Raw genomic sequence first — 21,210 nt, 5'->3', positions numbered from 1 at the left:
ATTACAATTTGTCTTAGAAAATAGTTATCCTTTAACTGAAACTACTCAGGAATGTTTCAAAAGTCATGAATAAACTATATATTCACCTGCATGTAGTAGATGCTACAAGTACTCTTGTTTTCATCTATTTCTCACCACCTGTTCATCTTTCTTTAAATACTCTGGGAATAAATCATGCTCTAAAAATTATAACTTGTGAAGTTGAAAGAGGGACTGTGTGGAGACAGGGGAAAGCACAAGATGATTTAATCTTTAAAAGGAAAAATATGGCTTTTAAATTGTCTTAGAGGAATTAAAACCATTTTTCAATTTGTTCTCTACTACAGAGTTAAAAATAATAAATTCAAATAAATCCTGCATATATACAGCAGTAAAAGTAATTATTCATATAAACATACAAGGTCCATTATCTTTAGACATTCTGACTTCTTAAAAAAAGTCTAGTGTCCACTAAGTATACTATGTTAGTTATAACATTCATTGCCTCCTCAAATTCACACAATCTCAAGCCATATAATAAGGAAAAAAAAAGTTACATTCAAAAGCACTCATTTTCCAAGTATAGAATTCTTATTCATGTTTCTGACGCATATCAAGAGAATGTCCTGACATTCAGTTCTTGAAGAAGATTTTTCCATGAAAGAATAAAAAAAAAATATGCATTATCAAAGCACTGTCAGCACATCACACACAATCAAATTGTGAGTCGAGCCAGATCAGGACCTTTCACTATTTTGATGGATAAAATAAATGATGTCAGCACTAAGAGAAAAGTCTGCATTGTGATTAGCTATTTTGATCAAGATTAAACACTTATGAAAATTTATTTCCAGACAAAGCTTTAAAAAATAAATAATGCTTCAAGTGTTGAAAAACATCTTTGGATCACTGAATTCAGTTTTCACTGACTCTAACATTTCATGGATAAAATGCGATTGGATCTTATGCTGACTCAGCACTTCACATCTGGCAAACACAATTCCGTTAACAGCAAAAGAAATGAAATATCAGCCTCTGCGTCTGATTCTTCTATGTGTTTCCCTAGAGACACTTAACCACCAGTAGCTAAGGCAATATAAAATCATGCTACAAACAATACTTACTGGAGACCACATACATATTTAGGGCTAACCAAAATTAAAATTAAAACATCATTAAAACATCTACAAACATGATACTAATCTTTCATCAAACACAATGATAAACAAAAAAGCTGTTCTGAAACCTAAGAGCAAAAATAAGCATATTTTATTAGTCTTAAATAAAATAGCTCTTAATGTTCATATGTTTAAACAGTGGGTTTTAGACAAAAGGTCACCATATTCATGAATCTTGATATGTAATTCTCTATCTCTAAGACATAAGCTATTTATTGGGAATACCAGTTCTTCATTCCCTATCTCCTTATTCCTTTTGGAAACCTTGGAGAAATAGATTATAATAATTTGCATAACCCCTCTCAGATGTTCCAATAGGGGAAAAAGGCAACAGAAAGACATATGAAAAGCATTCAAGTGTCTTATATATACAATATATATTTTGATATAGCTATTTCTTCTGGAATGTTCGATGATACTAAATGTGCTATAATAAATGTGCCATCTCAAAGTCTACTTATGACCTCACATGGAGGTCATTTACTTCAAGAAATTAAAAGAGGCTGCTATCTTGGCTAGGTGAGTTTTTTTTTTTTTTTAAAGTGCAGGAGTGTTAAGTGTATTATCAAACTAGATTTAATGTTAGAATACATGACCTCAAATCCCAGCCCTGCCCCCACCAACTACTGGTGTGATCTTAGACAAGTCACTTAATCTTCTTGAAGTCTTATTTTCCTCATCTGCAAAATGAAGAGATTGGAATAGATGATCTTCAAGCTCTAAATATATGTTTCTATGACCCACCTGGACATGATTAGCCAATTATGTCCCCAGAACAAGAGGTGTCTAAAAAAGAAAGCCCTAGAGTTTACCTGAACCAAAGAAGGAACTTCTCATCTCTTCTCACAGTACTCCCACACTCTCAGCTAAGTCATATGCTACACTAAAAACAAAACAAACAAAACAATAAAATTGAGGTTATTCCTAGAGTGTTCTCCCTTCTCTGTCTTACCTCCTTTATCATTCAGAGGCCTTTCCCTACAATCCCCTTCCCTCCAGTCTTAGATGAAGAGGCAGACTTTCTCTTTGTCAAAAAATAATTCTCTAGATGTAGCTTAAATCTCATTCCCTACTATTATCTCCATTCTCTTGCTAATCTTCCATCTCTTTTACCTTTCTTTGTAACTGCAGGACTTAGTACAATGGCACATAGAAAACACTTAATAAACTCTTATTAACTGACTGGTACCCAGAACTGTAAAAGAGGCACAACACTGTCAACTGAGGGTCTAGTGTAATTAGAGAGATCAACTAGTTCTAATGGAAGAGGTATTCAAGACCATCTGACTACAGTCCATAGTGAAACAGAAAAGAGGACAATGTTGGAACATCTATTTAGCTTTTGGGAGTTTGGAGTCAATCCTATTTTTCTATTTGACTTTCCATCTCATATCTTTCTCATTGACAACTAAGCCAAGTTATACAAAATACCCCAGGATGCTTCCTGAAGATTTCCAAAAGGAAAGGGAAGAGTTAGAGACAGTTGTTATTAACATTAGAGATTCCTGTGACTCAAAAGGAGGGAGAAGCACTTTGATAAACTAAGACGTGACATATCAATTTATCTGGATAATATGGAAAGGGTCAGTCATAGATAGAATATGAGACAATTGATTCACCTCTATGTATCCCTTCTAATTTAATCCCAAGTGGGCAATACCATTATGAAGCTCCAGATATAGGAAAGGACTTGGTCCCTGAATATTTTTCATTAATTAAGATTTATTTTCCCTGTACCTCATTCCCTTATTGTGATAATGGCTCTTTATTAAGGTGATAATGGATTGTCAACTATATTAACAACATATTTACACATTGTTAGGCACTAACTGGAGATACTGCATTAACCCTAAAGAATGAATATAGTTGTAGACTTTTTTGCTTTTAGTGCAGGAAACCAAACTGACTACCTCTATACCTACGCCTGTTTTATATGTTTGGGGAAGATATTAAAGTAACAGTGAGCTTAGATAAAACAATAGTAAAAAACAGACATAGTTAAGATTAAACCAATCATTTATTAAATACTTAAGGTGACAGACACTGTGTTAGGTTAAGGATATAAAGATAAATATGAAATAGAATCTGTCCTCTGCAAGCTTACAAAGGGGAAATAACATATAATATACAGTATGAGAACATATGGAAATATATGCAAAGCAAAAACAAGGTAATGAGGGGTAGGGTAAGGAAGGGAGAAGATGGGATCAGAAAGGGTGTTATGTAGAAAATGAAACCCTACAGCATGGCAGAATTATAGGGAGAACCTTAGGAACCAGTAATAGGTCTTTTGATTAACCCTATCATAAATATGCAAGCCCTCAGCAAAGACTTGGGATCTTGCCAGCACAAATGCTTCCATCTTGCCCTCTAGTTTCCACCCATTGCATTAAATACTGAGAGAAATATCAAATATAATTGATTACAAAATAAAAGGGAGAAATTTTCTGCTTGAGAATTATATGCCTTGGACTGCACATGAACAATCTATATCAAATTGCTTGCCTTCTCAAGGAAGAGAAGCAGGGGAAGGGAGAGAAAGAATTGGGAACTCAAAATTTTTAAAAATGAGTACTAAAAATTTTTATTTATATAAAATGAGAAAAAAATAAATGCAAAAAAAATAGATCTATATGCATTAGATTTGGTTTTGATCCAGAACATGACATTCAGCTTGCTTTCCTATGCATGTTAACTTCACTAGATTTCACATTCCTCTTCTATGAAATGAGGGAACTGGAGCTAATTATTTCTAAGATTCTTTCTGAATCTAAATACTATGACTCCAAGATTCTGAATTTCAAAGAAATAGTTGACATATTGAAATACTGAACCAAAAGGAACTAGGTGAAAATCAACTGGGATGAGTCCTGCATTAAGGTCTTTTCAAAAGTTGTATAACTAAAGAATGAGGTTGTTTAAGATCAACTGTTGAATGACTACTAAAATTGTAATATAATCTTAGGTTTCATCAATAAAAATGCAGAGCCACAACACAAATAATAAAAAGTCTATCACCTCCTACATTGAGCAGACATGTTTTAAATACTTTAAAAATATTTTAAAATAATTTTTAAAATTTGAGTTCCAAATTCTCTTCCTTTCTCCCTACTTTCCTTCCCCCCTCCTTGAGAAGGCAATTTGATATACCTTATACATGGCACCATCATATAAAACATTTCTGTATTAGTTGTGTTGTAAAAAACACACAAAAAATAAACAAGAAAATGAAATTTTTTAAAAGTATACTTCAATTTGCATTCAGACTTCATTAATTCTTTCATCATGAATCCTTTGGAATTAGATCATTATATTCCTGAAAATAGCTAAGTCATTTACAATTATCATACAATATTGTTGTTGCTGTGTACAATGTTCTCCTGGTTCTGCTCACTTCATGTTGACATATAAAGTTTTTGTAGCTTTTTTCTGAAAGCATCCTGCTCATTTCTTGTAGCACAATAGTATTCCATCACAGCCATATACCACAATTTGTTCAATCACTCGCCAATTGATATGCTCTCAATTTCTAATTCTTTGCCACTGCTATAAAAACTTTTGAACATGTAGGTCCTTTTTTCTTTTTTGTCTCTTTGGGATACAGATTTAGTGCTGCTATTGCTGAATCTATTATCTGGATAGGCATCTGGATTAAATAATATTATAGTTTACAAAATCACATTACCAACACTATCACACTATTTCATTTAATTCCTTCAAAACTGAGAAGTAGATACCATGGATTTTACTATGATCATTTAACAGATAAGGAAATTGCTCAAGACCACAATGACATATAGACAACCCAGTTGTCTGCTGACTACAAGTCACATATTCTTTCAGTAGTGTGTTCAGTTCTGTCCACATTTCCTAAGAGATACTGATAAACTGGTATTCATGCAGGGAAAAGTAATCAAATTGGGAGGAGGTGTGTATCTAAAAAACACATAAGGAGAAGATAACAATGAAATGATAGTGGATCAAAAGACATTCCATTTTTTTCTCAAACCTCTCAAAAACAGATACAGAATAACTAAACTGAACCGACAAGATAAGACAAAAACACTGAAAGATATAATTCTCATGAAATAGTAACAACAATTGGTTTTTTTAACTAGGAAGTTCTACTCAGTATTCCCTGACCCCTACCTAGACAATGAATCTGTCAAGCTATCTGAGGAAAAGGAAAAAACATCTGGGAAAGAAAAGTAGAATGAAGATCAGTGTAGCAGAAAACTGAGAGGAAAGAACTTATGTCCCAAAAGGAATGGGGGCTAGAAAACCATTTAGTCATTCTTCTTCCATGAAATTTATTGTATGCAAAGATGCAACCAACTCTCTATGACCCATATATTAAGCAGATGAGGTTTCCATCTCTGGAGTCACATTTAGGATCTTTATACTAAAAATCTTTTTGCTAATCCTAAAAAAAGGAAGTATTCAAAATAAGACTATGAGGAACATCAGTTATAATTACTGGGTAATGTGTACCTTGAATAAGAGAAGATTAGGGTAGGAGAGGATGAAGGAGGACAAGACAGGCATCTTAAGAAACTGAAGGGGCTGTCATGTAGAAGAAGAATTAGTTTGCTTTTGATTGGTCCCAGAGATCTGAAGTAGGGATGCTAAATAGAAGTTTCAGAGACAGGTTAAAGTTTGGTATATGGAAATCTTTGTTAACAATGAGGGCTATACAAAAATAGATTAGCTTATCTCACAGGATGGGGAGTTCTCCCTCATAATCCTCCAGTTAGAGGGTAGAGAGTCACTTGGTCATGATCTACAGAAATAATTCTTATTCAGAAGTAAGGGACTGGCCCTGGAGTCAAGAGGACCCGAGTTCAAATGTGACCTCAGATACTTAATTATTACCTAGCTGTATGACCTTGGGCAAGTGACTTAACCTCATTGCCTAGCAAAAACCAAAACAGAAGTAAAGCTAGTTAACTAGCTAGATGGATTTAAATGAGGTAACTTTTTTTTTTTCTGCCAAAGGCCATTTCTATTTATAACATCATTCAAGGGCCTTACAAAAATATCAACTTGAAAATTAGCCAGCTGTATTTGGTCGAACATTTAGTTAATTCAACCCTTAAAAGCTCCTAGATTTATTGAATTTTGAATCCCACCTGCTGTTGCCTTGGTGACAGTAGACTGAATGATTTCACAGGCTTTATACAATCTACAGGACAGATATTCCCCTCCCCTGACTTAGGAAAAAGAAATACATATCTATTTATACATATATATATGTATGTATGTATATATAGATAGCAAAATATACTTAAAATTAGTAAAATTGTTCTATTTGCATTTCCTGTACTTCTTTATTCTATGCATTTTTAAAATCTGAGTTCAGTTTTAAACTTTGCTTAGCTTAAATCTACAGTAAGATTTTTGAGACAACCAATATATCAGTACCAACTAACTCAGTACCCTTACCTTCCTCCTGATTAGAAGCCCTGCTTTGCAATGTGTATATGCAGCAAATACATACAATCCATCAAAATAAATTAACACAGCTATGTCTAAGAACATATATTTCCTTCTATATACCTAGCTGATTATTTCTATGATGTTCTCTTTAACACAGATGGCAAAGAAAAATGCCTGAACATTCTTGGTAATTCTTGCTCACCTGCCCTTTATGCTCACCATAAGGGGTCCAACCCCCTATTCAGAGGGTCAAGACTATCAAATCAACTGATTTTGTCTATGCCTTGCTCTTTCTACAATCATTTTCAATCATACTTTTCTTCAATTACATCTTTTATATCACTTCCTCTATGTAATTCCTCCTTGGTAATATTTTTCAGCATATGCCTACCCAATATATTTCTCCATGATGTTCTTAATTCTTAATTTCATTTCTTCAAAGACTGTAGTGTTTCATGATTCAGAACCAGGCAACACCACTAGAAGAATATTGCTGTTAAAAAGTTTGTTCTCATCATCATCATCATCATCATTTCCAGACCAACTCAAGTATTTTTGTATTTTAGTTATTTATTATTTTTATATTATTTTTTATTTAAGGCAATGAGGTTAAGTGACTTGCCCAAGGTCACACAGCTAGGCAATTATTAAGTGTCTGAGATCACATTTGAACTCAGGTCCTCCTGACTCCAGGACCAGTGCTCCATCCACTGTGCCACCTAGCTGCCCCATTTTTGTAACTTCTAACCATGTATATGTGTGTATATATATGAACATATAGGTAAAATAGGAATTCATGTGTATATATGCATAATTTACATGTATATATGTATATTTATACTTATACACATATAAATAAATTCTATGAATTGTTCTTTTAAGTGAAGGCAATTCACACCAACTTGTGACTAGTCAGGTCAAACTTTAAACTCAAGTGATTATAGATTTCCTTTAAAAGGTGTCAAATGTCCTAGGACTTGATAAAATCAACCCAATTTCATCTCATCCAAAAAATGGAAAATCTTGAGGATCTCATCTTCTACAGATGAGTACATTCTACACTACAGTATATTCTGCTCTATACAGTATATACTAGATTTCCTCTATGATACTGGCAAATATCAGAGAGAAGCAAACTTCTTGCTTTTATCTTGACTGATATTAATGATCAAAATGGTATTGAAAAATACTTTCTCAGTTATTATAAAATATTTTTGAAATATGATTTTGACATGCACATAGGAAACATGGTACTGTAAGAAAACCTTTTAGATGTCTTTCTCAATCTTCTTATAGTCATCAAAAAATAAACAATATGTGATTTTTAAAATTATCTAATAGTTCAATTATGTGATAGCAAAAACGAAGTCTACTGAAGCATATTGTTTTCAAAAGTCTGCCTATTCCCATTAAATTCTTTCACAAAGTAACTGGGTGGTAAAGTGGATTGAGCACTGGCCCTGGAGTCAGGAGGACCTGATTTCAAATGTGACCTCAGACATTTAATAATTACCTGTGTGACCTTGGGCAAGTCATTTAACCCCATTGCCTTACAAAAACTCAATGTTGCCAATGTGTATATCAATAATTCTTATGAAAATTTTATTTATATGTGAAAGAAGTAAATACTTGCCTTAATATTTATTGATATTTTCAGTCAAGTTCTCTTTTGGTAATAAAGCCCAATTTTTTTTAATCCTTTGATATTTTTCCCTCCTTCAGATCCCTCGAGATCAGATACCTAAACATCTTCAAATCTGTTCCTTACAGCAACACTTGTGTCTAGTCTACCTGATGTAGTTATTTTTCTTATTACCACTGGAAGGGAGTTCTGGTTGTAGGCAAAATCATAGAACTATTGGAAGTACAGAGAAATTCCTAAATGTAATACCACCATCTCTCTTCCCCTGTTGAATTCTAGGGTCAAATCACTGTCCAGAGACTATTCTGACAAGTTGCTGAGAGTCATACAGTTTCTTTTGAAACGATTCCTTTCCTGAACTTCCTGATTGCTAGTTCCTGCCCCACACCCCAAATTACCTTATGTTTACTTTACAGATTTTTGTGTTCATTTATATCTATGAAGGTTGTTTACTCCACCACCCCCCCCAAGAGCATGGAAGTTACTTATAGGCACAATTTCATTTTCTCTACTATATCCCCAGGGACAGATATAAAAAAGATACTAAATAAATGCCTGTTTATTGGTCCCCAGCCATCTTATGTCTGCTGAGAATCAGTTTCATTTTTTGATGTATTTTTAAGGGTTTGCCATGTTTGGAAACTTCCAATCCTCTTATGGAAATTAATTTTCATGATATGCAGGTGGAAAGTTCTTTAAAACTTTTTTTTATTCTTAATCCTGAACCATATTTTCTAACATAGTTTTTATAATCCTCTTCTTTGCATTATTGAAGTCACAAAGTATTAAAATGCATGTTTAACTAATTTGTCAAGTTTTTCATAGAATATTTTTATTCATTCATCTCTTACATATAAACTTCAACATCTAAATATAAGTTCCATAACCCCATCTAAGAGATGCACACTTGAGTATGCATTTGGTAGATAAATCCATATCCAAATCAGATGTTTTACTCATAGGTCATATTAAGATTCTCTCAGAATCTATAATAACTTATCCTTATTCATTTTAAGTGAGTAATTACTTCCAGATAATGTCACAGAATCCTGAGGTTTCAACAAAATATTTATATAAACTGCCTAGTCAGATTCAAAGTTCTTTTTTTGTTTGTTTTTTTTTTTTAGGTTTTTTCAAGGCAAACGGGGTTAAAAGTAGCTTGCCCAAGGCCACACAGCTAGGTAATTATTAAGTGTCTGAGACCAGATTTGAACCCAGGTCCTCCTGACTCCAGGGCCAGTGCTTTATCCACTATGCCACCCAGCTGCCCCTCCACTACGCCACCTAGCCGCCCCTCAAAGTTCTTTTTTGAGAAAAAATTATTGTTCATTCAACCATCCATGCAAATTATGCTCATTCTTAGATAAACTATGTCTGTGTAAGAACAAAAGTTACAAACTTACAAAAGAAAGACAATTATCTGCCTCCTCGATGTCTGGAATCTAAAGTGTATGGATTTTTCTTTAACAGATATATCAGCACTTTAGGCCACTTGTCAGAAAAATTAAACTACAAATTGACTACAAGCTGTCACTTGCCAAAGTCTCATCTGACATATCAGATATATGAGAAAGACAAAGTAATGGTCATTGTACTATATAATGTCCAGGTTGTAACATCTAGCAAATTAACTCTATATTCCTCCAGATTGTTTAAATTGTATCCTATATTCAGTTCATTAAAAAAATAAATCAAGATCACATTTTCTTAGTAATAATGCAGTAATTCTTTCCAAGCGTTAAAAATGTAGCTATGCTACAAGTTTCAATGGAGATTTGAAATCAGAACCACACATTTGAACATTTAAGTATCTTTTGTAAAAACTACTGTTGATAAGATTGTTAAGATATCTAATTCCTCTTCATGTAAAAAGTTCTGTTTGTATGAGTATGATTTCTATGATCAAAGAAAACTATATTGCAACATATTTCTAATTTTCTTTAGATACAAGTAAACTCAAAGTTAATTTCATTCAAGTGCAATAATTAAGCTCAGGTGTTCTATCACATTTATTCCTCACTCATTTCACTAATTTTGCTGCATTAATTGCCCTAGATTAATCTCTTTAATTTTGAAAGTTACAATAAACCCTTTTTGAGAGTAAGCAAGGTATAACAAATAAATAATAATAAGATAATATAATTTTTATAGTTAGCGAAACTTCAGGACTCATGCAATTCAATACCTTCAATTTACAAGATTAAATAAATTGAAGACTGAAAAGGATTTGTTGAACTAGGAGGCACAGAGCTAAAATTAACCCAGGTAACCCCATCTCCTTGATGCAGTATCCCTTTTGTTTTGTTTTGTTTTGGGTTTTTTTAACAAGGCAATTGGGTTAAGTGACTTGCCCAAGGTCACACAGCTAGGTTAATTATTAAGTGTCTGAGGCCACATTTGAACTCAGGTCCTCCTGAATCCAGGGTTGTGCTCTATCCAGTGCGCCACCTAGCCAACTCTACAGTATTCCTTTTGCTTTGTTTTCAATTTTTTTTCATGAGTTAGATGGACTAACTGAACAAAAAGCTGAATTAAACATCTAAAATCATTACCACTTTAAACTAATTTTTATTGAGGATAGCAGACTAGTATGTACTTCTAAGAATTTCATAAATAATTCAGGCAAGTTAGAACTAGTTTGTAGTTCCGTTTTGTTTGAACTACAAAGTTCAGAGTTCACCAAGCAAAAAAATATTGAATACTGACTTTCATTTTGACCAGGAATATTATAAACTCTAAGTGCCTTTTCATCAAAATTAAAAATATTGTATTATCATAATGAATCCTATATGTTTCCTCTCTTTCATGGCAAAACTGCTATTAAAAAACTGTCTACCAAATTGCCTCTACTTTCTCACCTACCATTCACTTCTGAACCCCTCTTAATCAGGTTACTTTTAGAGTGTAAATGATCTCCACAAGATTTCCAAAGATTTTATTTCTTAATCCAATGACCTTTCTTTAGTCCCCATCTTTCTTGACCCCTCTCTGACATTTAACATTTATGACTACTCCTTCCTATCAGATCCTCTTACCTGGGTTTTCCTGACACTACTCCCTCCCTCCTCATTCTCTGCCTGAACTATTATCACCCATCTCCTTTCCAACAACATTATCTATGTCCTACCCGATAAATGAAGGTTTATATCAGATTCTATTTTAGTTCCTCTCCTCTCTCTTCACATTCTTTTTCTTGATCTCATCAGCTCCCATGGATACAATTATTATCTATGCTGATGATTCCCAAATCTACATATCCAGTGTTCAACTCTCTTCTGATCTCCAACTCCAGCTCCATGTCACCAACTACCTGCTAGGCATCTGCACCTGGATGTCCCATAGACATCGCAAACTCAACATGACCAAAACAGAATTTCTCCTGAAAAATTTGCCCTTGCTCCTCAACTTCCTATTCCTATTAAAGACATCATTATTCTTGTATTCACCTAGGTTTCCAACCACAGAGTCATCCTTGACTTTTTACTTTCACTCACTCTCTAGGATCAACAAATTGCAGTTTTGTCAATTTTACTTCCACAACATCTCTTACAATTGGCACCTTTCTCTTCACAAATGTCTGCTGCCTTAGTCTAGATGTTGCAAACAGGCTTTCCTCTCTCCAAACCATCCTCCATTCAGTTGCCAAATTGATACTCTTAAATAACAGGCCAGCTCCTGTCACTTCCATGCTCAAGAAGCTTAAGTTACTCCCCCCCCCTACTGTTGGTAAAAATACAAACACTGGTTCATAACTGTCTCTAGTCTCTCTTTCTAGATTCATTCCACATTATTTCTCTTCATACAGTCTACACTACAAGCAAATTAGCTTTGTTCCAATTCTTCAATAATATTCAGTTTTTCACATGGTACTGTGTTCATCTTCTATCTGCTATGGCTTGGTTCATTTTCTTTGCCTTCTTTTCTGTCTTTCAGAACCCTTAGCTATATCCAGAGTTCAACTTAAGTACCTCCTCTTTCAAAAGATTTTTCCTAAATCCCAAAGTTTGATCCCTCATCCACTCTGTACATGAATTGTTTTTACTTAATGGAAGCTATCTCTTCCTCTTCAACAGAAGGAAAACTCCTTGAGGCCTGGAATCCTTCCACTTCTGTATCTGTATGTTTAGTGACTGGCATAGTCATTGACATAGAATAGTTAATTGTTAAATGTTTGAAGATTAGTATTAGAGTATTGATACGTAATAGGCAACAAGGTATATTGATAAGAGTATCATTGTCTGGATTTTAAAAGAACAAGATTCAGATTTCAAGTTCATTTTTGCTATGTGACACTTGTTGGCTATATGACCATAGAAAACTTAAGTCTCATTTTTTCTCATGTGTAAAACTGCATTAAGAAAATGTGTACTACTTACCTCAGAGTTACTGAAAAGGAAGCCCTTTTGTTTTAAAGAGCTCTGAAATATAAGCTATCCTTATTTTGACATTATTATGTAGGCATTTTTAGGTTTCTAATTAGTGAATAATAAAGGAAATTAAGAGCATAGATGCACTATCTATCTGCTACTATTAACTGAAAGGATTAAAATATCTGCCATTTTATTAGAGGAAGGAGTTGGGAGACAGGAAGGTGAGGATGAAGACTGACTGGAGGAAACTGGGAGGCAATCAAGGAACACTGAGGAGAGAAGTAAAAAGGGGTAATTTTGTAACATTCTTTAAATTAGGTGCCTCTTAGGAGGGAGAACTCAGATGAACTTTGAGACTTCTCGAACTGGTGGATAAAGGCAAAATGCAGTCACTAATGCCATTTCAATATTACATTATTGATAATCATGAAAGCTTTCAATCTTTTTTTATCAGTTAACACTGATCTAGATCAAACTTTAGGAACAGGAAGGGAGATGTACAAAGGTAAAGTCAGGAGACAGAGAAACATGAAAATGACCAGTTTGGCTGGTTAGAGTGCATTAAATGGAGTAACATGTAATCAGTGAAGAAGGTAGACTAGATTGTAAAGAGCTTTAAATGACACTTGATCCTGGAGGTTTTAAGGAGCCACGGTAGTTTACTGAGTGGGACATGACAAGATCAGAACTGCTAATTTTAGGAAAAATCACTTTGGAGACTTTATTTATTAAAGGCCACAAAAATAATCTAATTGAGAGAACATGAGGGCCTGAATGAGGATATGAGTTGTTCAAGTAAAGATAAGAAAGGTTAGACACAAAAAATATTTTGGAGGTAGCAAAAACAACAAAATTTGGAAATCAATTTTATATACAGTCTTACTGAGAATAAGGAGTTCAGTTTGACATTAAGGTGATAAAACTGAGTGACTGGAATGATGACAGTGTCCTCAACAGAAACAAAATTTTGAAAGAGAGAGATGGGTTTTAGGAGAAAATGATGAGAGTCCATGTAATAGGAAGTCAATGGGATAAGTATAGTTCTTGTCAACATTGGGGAGGTTAGACTTTTTATGTTAGACCACAGGGTGTTGAATCAGAACAAACAAGTGGACAGAAGATTCAAAGAAGAAAAATTTAGGCTAATATTTTTTGAGCTTTCTAAAAGAAAAATGGTTGCCAGCAATAGCTGGATTCTGTCTCTTTGAAAGTCTTCAAGAAAACATTGGACATCCTCTTTTTGATGACAGTGGCAGTTCCTTTATGTCTTTGTCTAGAGGACCATGAAGACCCCTTCCAATTCTTGATTTCTATGAATTTTGTAATTCTAAACTGTTTTCAATATATTGTGTAATCTATGATACATCCATTTAGAAATGCCCAATAAGCAGTTGATAATTTGGGGGCCACAGCTCTGGAGAGAAACTAAGATTGGATATATAGACCTAGTAGTCATAGAAATAATTAAAGCTGTGGGTGCATTTGAGGCCATCAAGTGAAACAACATAAAGAAAGAATCAAGATAGAACTTTTGGGTCTACCCAGAGTTAGGAGTTTAAGATAACCCTGGTTAAATCCATACGTTTTCTTCTAAATTTACATTCTGATAATCAGAGAGAAGGGAAAAGCTTATCCTCAGCTAGAGGTCTTAAACAGGTTGCTACAATACCACAACCATGTTAAAATATAACTGGGAAATATTTAACAAAATTAAAAATATGTAGCTAATGTTAATCTGTCATTTTCTTAAATAATATGCATCCATAAAAACCTTTATGTACTATTTAGTGAACTCATTTCTATTTGATTTTGATGCCACTTTGTTTTAGACAAAGGGAAGAACAAAGAAGCAGTAAAGTACATGGCATTTTATTGGAACACTGAACCAATTAGTTTGGCTGTAGCACAGGATTAATGTAGAAAAGACGAGAAACTTAGACTGGGGTCAAATCATAGGAAGCCTTGGTAAGAAATTTCAATTTAATCCTTAGCCAAGCCAAGATTTTGAAAACAACCTTTGTACAGTCCTATATTTAGTGCTTTACAAAATTAATTCTGGCAAAGTTTACTTTTTTTTTCCAAAGTTTATTTTTAAGACTTCTCTTTCACAAAGTACATCAAAGCAATTAATAGGTTGTTTTATAGAGTCTTTGTGTATAGCAATATAAGAAATTTGACATTTTATTTAAATACAATCAAATTAAATTTATTAAAGAACAAGCAGGAATATTAATATGCTCAGAGCTGTGTTATGCCTGGAGGAAAGACAAAAATTTCTGATATTCTCAGAGTCTATAATCAAGAGGACCTGGGCTTTGACAAGACATATAGAAAGTTTGACATGGTGGGGGAGAGGAAGTTGACTTACTTTGTTTTTTGGTTTTTAGCTTCTCTCCTGAAGTGAAAAGTAGAATCAGGTTGCTTTCTATCTATATGTTCTATGATATAGTACAAAATTATAACATTAGATGATCTTCATTAATGAAATCAACTTATGTAAATTAGTCTTTCATTCAAAAATGTTTTTAACATCAAACATCTTCCTAATGCAGGCTTCAAGCCTATGATTCCTCCATAGCAATGATTCTCACAGTCTGTATTTAAAGCCCATGGAAAAAAATTATTGGATACTCCAAATTACAGAATCCAAGAGCTGAAGAAGATGTCAGAAGATATCTGGTCCAACATGTTTCCAATCAAAAATTCCTTCTATGATATCCTAATCCAGTGTTACGCTACAGCCACTTCTTAGGACTCCAAAGAACGCACCGAAATTTTCAAAGTGAGTATTTATACCTTAGAAATCCATAAAAGCTATAAATTAGGGCTAGATTTATTTTCTGATGATTGTCTAGACTTGATAAAGGGATAGGAAAAAAATCATATTTCAGATTAAACTTTTTTTTTGAAAGCTAGTTGTTAAATATTTACCAGCATACTCTTGCTAATACATAATCAGAAAGTCTTCACTTGAAGGCCCCTAGAGAGAAGAGATCTGAAGCCCAAGCAGCAACTTAAGTAAATGCTTACAGGCAATAGATTCTGGCAAATCTCAAGCTAAGCAACTGTATTTTAAGAGCACTGACCTTGGAAGTCAGGAAACCTGGGCTTAATTCCCAGCTCTACCACATATCATCTGTATAACCCATATTATCTGGCAAACTATCAACCTCTGTTTCCTCATCTATAAAAAAAGAAATGCTAATATTTACACCACCCACACTGTAACATTTTTGTACCAAGATAATGTTCAAAGCACTTATTTCTGTAAATTGCTTTATAAATATAAGCTGTTACTAATATAGAATATTAGACAAATTATGTAGAATTGATTTTTTACTTTTTGAAACAAACTAAAATGTATGATTCTTAATGATTTATGATTCTTAAAATATTTTGAAGGGAATATTATTTGCATGTTATTAAGCTTAATTATTATATCAAAATATGTCAAATATAATCTATCACTATTTTCAGTTGACTGAGTTTTAATATCTTAAACTGCCCTTGTTTCTGGACTGCACCCTACAAGATGATGATAAAACACAATTAGTGTTGGATAGCATTTGACTCCTAATGGTGGCTAGGAATAAGCTACTCAAGATTCTTGAAAAGAAAAATGAAGTAGTCAACAAAGCATCATGAGATTTTGTATTTGAAACTAGAAGGAAACTTAAAGGTCACCTAATTCAACACCTTCATTTTATTTTAATTTTGCAAGGCAATAGGGTTACATGAATTGTCCAAGATCACAGTGCTAGGTAATGATTAGGTGTTTGGGGCAGAATTTGAACTCAGGTCCTCCTGACTCCAGGGATGGTGGTTCCATTCACTGTACCATTTAGCTGCCCCTAACATTTTCATTTTAAAGATAAACTGAGGTAAAGTAAGGTAAAGTGATTTGTCCAAAGTAACTCAGGTAAGGAAGAAAAAAAGCGAAGATTTGAACTTACTTCTGACTCCAAAGTCAGTGTCTCTCTACTTATGTATTAATAAGATTATTTAGGCAGTGATGAGGAGAATGAATTGGAGAGTTTATCTGATTTTTCAAGTTTCACATTTGTTAAGGAAACACTGGAACATCCACATTAGAAGTATGCGCTCACAGGTAGTTGGAATTAAAGGACTGGAACAATGGGAGAGATGAAGTAAAATAAAGAATGGAGATACAGATTTGGGAGTCACTATATATAAAGTAGGAATTAAATATAAATAAAAGTATAATAATAAAATAAAATAAAAGTATAAAAAATAAAGTATAAAGTCACTATGTATAATATATGAATTAATGAGAGAAGATATCATCAAAGGAATGAGTGTAGAGAGAGGACAGAAGAATATTATCTAGGGAAAAGAACAATGGAGAATGCCCTTGCTTAAGGGATGGGGGTAGAAGGCAGATGCAGGAAAACAGAAAGTAACATAATGAATATTAACTTACAGGACTTGAAAATACTTGAGCTTGGATTAGATGATCTCTGCAGTCTTTTCCAATTTTAAAACTATTATACTGTCTAGGTAGAAGGAAAAGTCCAAGAATGAAGCATTGTAGAAGTCAAGCAGACAGAATATTAGAGGGTAGTTCAGTGTAAAATGTTGCTGAAAGGTAAAGAAACGGAAAAAAAGAAAAATGAACTATCAATTTGGGGATAATGAGATCAGTGAACTTGGAAAGAGCCACTTCAATTGAAGACTGGAAACCAAAACCAGATTACAAGGAATTGAGACTCGACTAGTAGGAGAATATCTTTTCTTTTTTTAAAATTTTATTTATTTAAGGCAATGGGGTTAAGAGTGACTTGCCTAAGGTCACACAGCTAGGCAATTATTAAGTGTCTGAGGCTGGATTTTAACTCAGGTCCTCCTGACTCCAGGGCCGGTGCTCTATCCACTGTGCCACTTGGCTGCTCCTGAGAATATCTTTTCTAAGACTTTTAGTAAAAAATAAGAGACATCTAGTATAATAGTTTGAAGGAACAATAGGGTCAAAGTTAGGGTCACTGGGGTGTGAGGTTTTTTTAAGCATAAAGAGGTCCATGAAACAGCCACTAACCCCAGTAAAGTTCCATGATAACCCTGAGGAGTAACCCAGTTCTGCAGTGAATCAACTTATTCATCAACAAAATGATACCATGACATGCACATAAATTAAATTTGAACAAGGGAGTATTGTGCTGAGTCACCAGCTTCACTTTCTCCTCTGGAGCCATCTGGGTCCAGAGGCCAGATATGAAATGGAGATGATCCTGGATGTGAAGCAATCAGGTTGAAGTGACTTGCCTAAGCTCATACAGCTAATGAGTGTCAAGTGTCTGAGGCCAGATTCGAACTTAGGAGGACTTGTTAGGAATATAGGTTGTACTTAAATGGTGTAAATATCAGCAATTCCTGGATATCCTCTCATTCACAACTACCATAATGACTTCTAGAGCCTGTCTAAACTGCTTGAAAAGCACCGAAACCAGAATGTTCTTCAGAGCTCAATTAAAGCATCATCTACTCTGATATGAGACCTTTCCTGATCAGCTGCTAAAGCCTCCTCTTTAACTTCCTCCCAATAATCCTTTACCTCTCTTGTATATCTCTATCTGTACAAGTGATTTAATCCCATTTGCCTCAATTTCCTCATCTGTAAAATGAGCTGGAGACGGAAATAAAATCACGCCAGTATCTTTGCCAAAAAACCCTAAATGGTGTCATAACTAATAATTGGACACAACTGGAACAACTTACAACCAATAGCACTGACAATTCCATATATGTAAATATTGCCTCCCCAGCTAGACCTTAAGCTCCTTGAGGGCTGGAACTGTATTTTCTCTATATGTAGTCTTTGTATTCCCTAAGCATATGTAAGTACTTAGCATATGTAAATACTTAATAGGTCTTTGTAGACCGACTAAGTGCCTCACATATGATATGTGAATATCACTAACCTGAACTTCTGTTAAAAACAATTACTCAAAATGTGAGATATATTTTGATGCTGCATTAATAAGAAGTCTTAAAAATGATGATTTTTCACCATATCAATTTTAATGGTGAATTGTAGGTTGTTATTCACCTGTCAATTATAAAGATAAATTATTTTTTCTTATAAATTAATTAGAAGTTCACCTAAGTTTATCTGACTTTGCAGAAGTGAAAATAATCCTGTGATGTATAAAATAATATATTAGGAATATTTTTACTTTCCTAGTCCTTTAACTTGTACTTTTTATGTTGGCATCTAAAGACAAAATAATTCACCTAAACCTAAAATGTCTTTAGACTTTAAAATTTTAGTTATTCTTTGAATGTCTGAAAGTACTTAACTTATTTCTTGGAAAAAATTTATATATAGCTGAAGAATATCTCACTGACCAGACTGTATATCTGTTTTAAAATGCATAAGTTTTTAGGAAGAAAATGAAATGTGAATTATTAATGGTACAGTCTGAGTGGGTATCTAGGAGCTCATTTCAAAATGTGATTTGAGATTCCTGATTAGGTTCACAATGCATATGACAGAGAAATAAGAGATGTGATTGTAGGTTGTAAACTGTTTTTACAAAACCAATTAAGTTATACTCGAATTTTATTATCTTTTTATTATGTAACAACTAAATGAAGCTGTATGCTAAAGTTCAATACTGCAAGAATGTAAATTCATCTTTATATAAGACCATTCATTTGCTTAGGATGGAACATGTATATTTGGTATTCTGTATCACTGAAATTTCACACTTTTGAAATTTATACCTCATCTTATCCTTCACAGTTTTCAAAGGCTACATTGGTTGCATTGTTATATGGATCAATTTTCTCTATAATTTCCTTGTAATTGAGTCAAGCTATAACTCCCCTATTTCTTTTTTCTAATTATTTCTCCATAAATTTATTTAAAAACTATCCTAAATGCTCAAATAACTTCTCAAATTACATCTAGCTAACCACTTTTCACCTAACTTCTTATTCAAAATTTTTTTTTTTCATAAGAGTCTTTCAAAACCAACTCAGCAAATCCTCTAATGCATGTACAAATGTCCCAGCAAGGCTCCACTGACTCCAGGAAGACCACTTGGGATTCTAGCCCAACCACAACTAAAGCTAAATTTGGGTAAGTTACAATGCTGCTCAATCATATCTTTCATATTTAGAAAAGCAGATATTCTACTTGGTCTTTGTTTTATTATTATGTTTTATCACCATGTTTTAAAATTACAAATATTAGGAATTGAATAGTTTGATAAAAATGGAAAATGATGCTAATTACCATCAAACCAATTCATAAAGGTTTATTATTATAAAATTTGCTTAAATATGTTAACCAGAATTTTGATGTAAGAATCTGAAAAAAGATATTCTTTCAAATTAGTTTAAAATATCGTATTATACCTGAATGAAGTGTTTGGAGAATAAAATGTTTAAATGTTATCTTCTGTTCAATTAAATTAAGGGCTATAAATTGTTTTTAAAAATCACCTGATTATATGGATTTAATCTCAGATACACACATTTCAAATGTTTGTATTTTATGACAAAACATTATGCTACTTTGAGTTTTATTTGTAATAGTTTTAAACAATATATTAATGAAATAGTATAATCTATATATTTAATAAAGGGGTTAACTAATTCATCTTTAAAGTATTTAATAGAGTGAGGGACTAGACCTGTTATTTCATTGGTATGGGAGAGCAAACATTCTCTACCAATGCAGACTGACACCTTCTCTACAATCTCTAGGCTACAGAATTGCCAAATGAGAAATTAAGTGACTTGCTTAGACAGACTCACAGGCAGCGGGTGTCAGGGGCTGGACTTGAATCTAAGTCTTATTGTCTTTTAGGCCATTTCTCTATCTACTCCACCAGAGGCATCAACCCTAAACCCTACATTCTCTGCAAAACTTCAATGATCCCTTTCTATCTGAGTTTGATAGCATTGCACTATACCATACTCTGCTTAATATTAAATTAATATATTCAAGTAGAAACTGGAATTGATCTCATTCATTCCTAAAATAGAATAACCAAACTGATCTTTTGTCAAGGCAACAGTTCACTAAAAAACATAAAACTATGTAATATACTTGGTGGTACATGTCATCTAAAGCATTACCTTGGTAAATAAGCAATCAAGCATCAGGTAAATTAATATTTCATTGCTGGCATAATTCACCCATTTCATTTGTCTAAAAAAGACTATTCAAGAAGCAAACGATTCTTTTTCTTATGCTACTGTGACAATGACCAACCCTTCATCTAACACCTTGACTTTCTTCATAAAATTGCAATAGATAGATGCTCTCTCTTAATAAGACTTTCAAAATTATTCTGAATATTCAAATTCCACCACATCTTTCTAGTAGTTGACCAACTCCTGAAAAACCTGAACAAGCTCTCCAAACCTTCAACCACTGCCCTCCCCCCAACACACACACACTCCTTGTGCTTCTGTTGTACCAAATGACCACAGGGGAAATATCAAGAGAGCATAAATCTGAAGGACCACATTACAAAATAGTTTTAAAATAATTTTAGGTCCCCTAAAATTTATTATAAAATATTTCAAAACACTCATAAATGAAAAGATTTTACTGGATGTCTGGGAGATCCCCTTC

At 33.4% G+C, this 21,210-nt stretch overlaps 1 protein-coding gene across 21 annotated transcripts in view; it reads right to left on the bottom strand.

The window, feature by feature from the left end:
• Positions 1 to 21,210, bottom strand: part of BAZ2B (bromodomain adjacent to zinc finger domain 2B) — a 341,329-nt gene that overhangs the window by 288,043 nt on the left and 32,076 nt on the right. Inside the window, exon 1 of one of the 21 annotated variants that reach the window (XM_074215886.1) lies at positions 1,970 to 19,957. The exons of the other annotated variants lie outside the window; for them this stretch is intronic. The gene's annotated coding sequence lies outside the window, so the exon portion shown is untranslated. Of the gene's footprint in view, positions 1 to 1,969; positions 19,958 to 21,210 lie in introns of those variants that run through there. 21 annotated transcript variants of the gene reach the window in all.

The sequence above is a fragment of the Macrotis lagotis genome, chromosome 1 (genome assembly GCF_037893015.1).
Source record: "Macrotis lagotis isolate mMagLag1 chromosome 1, bilby.v1.9.chrom.fasta, whole genome shotgun sequence".
In the NCBI taxonomy this organism is placed as follows: Eukaryota; Metazoa; Chordata; class Mammalia; order Peramelemorphia; family Peramelidae; genus Macrotis; species Macrotis lagotis.
Note: the sequence above shows the minus strand (reverse complement) of the source record. Positions and strands in the feature narration are given on the sequence as shown.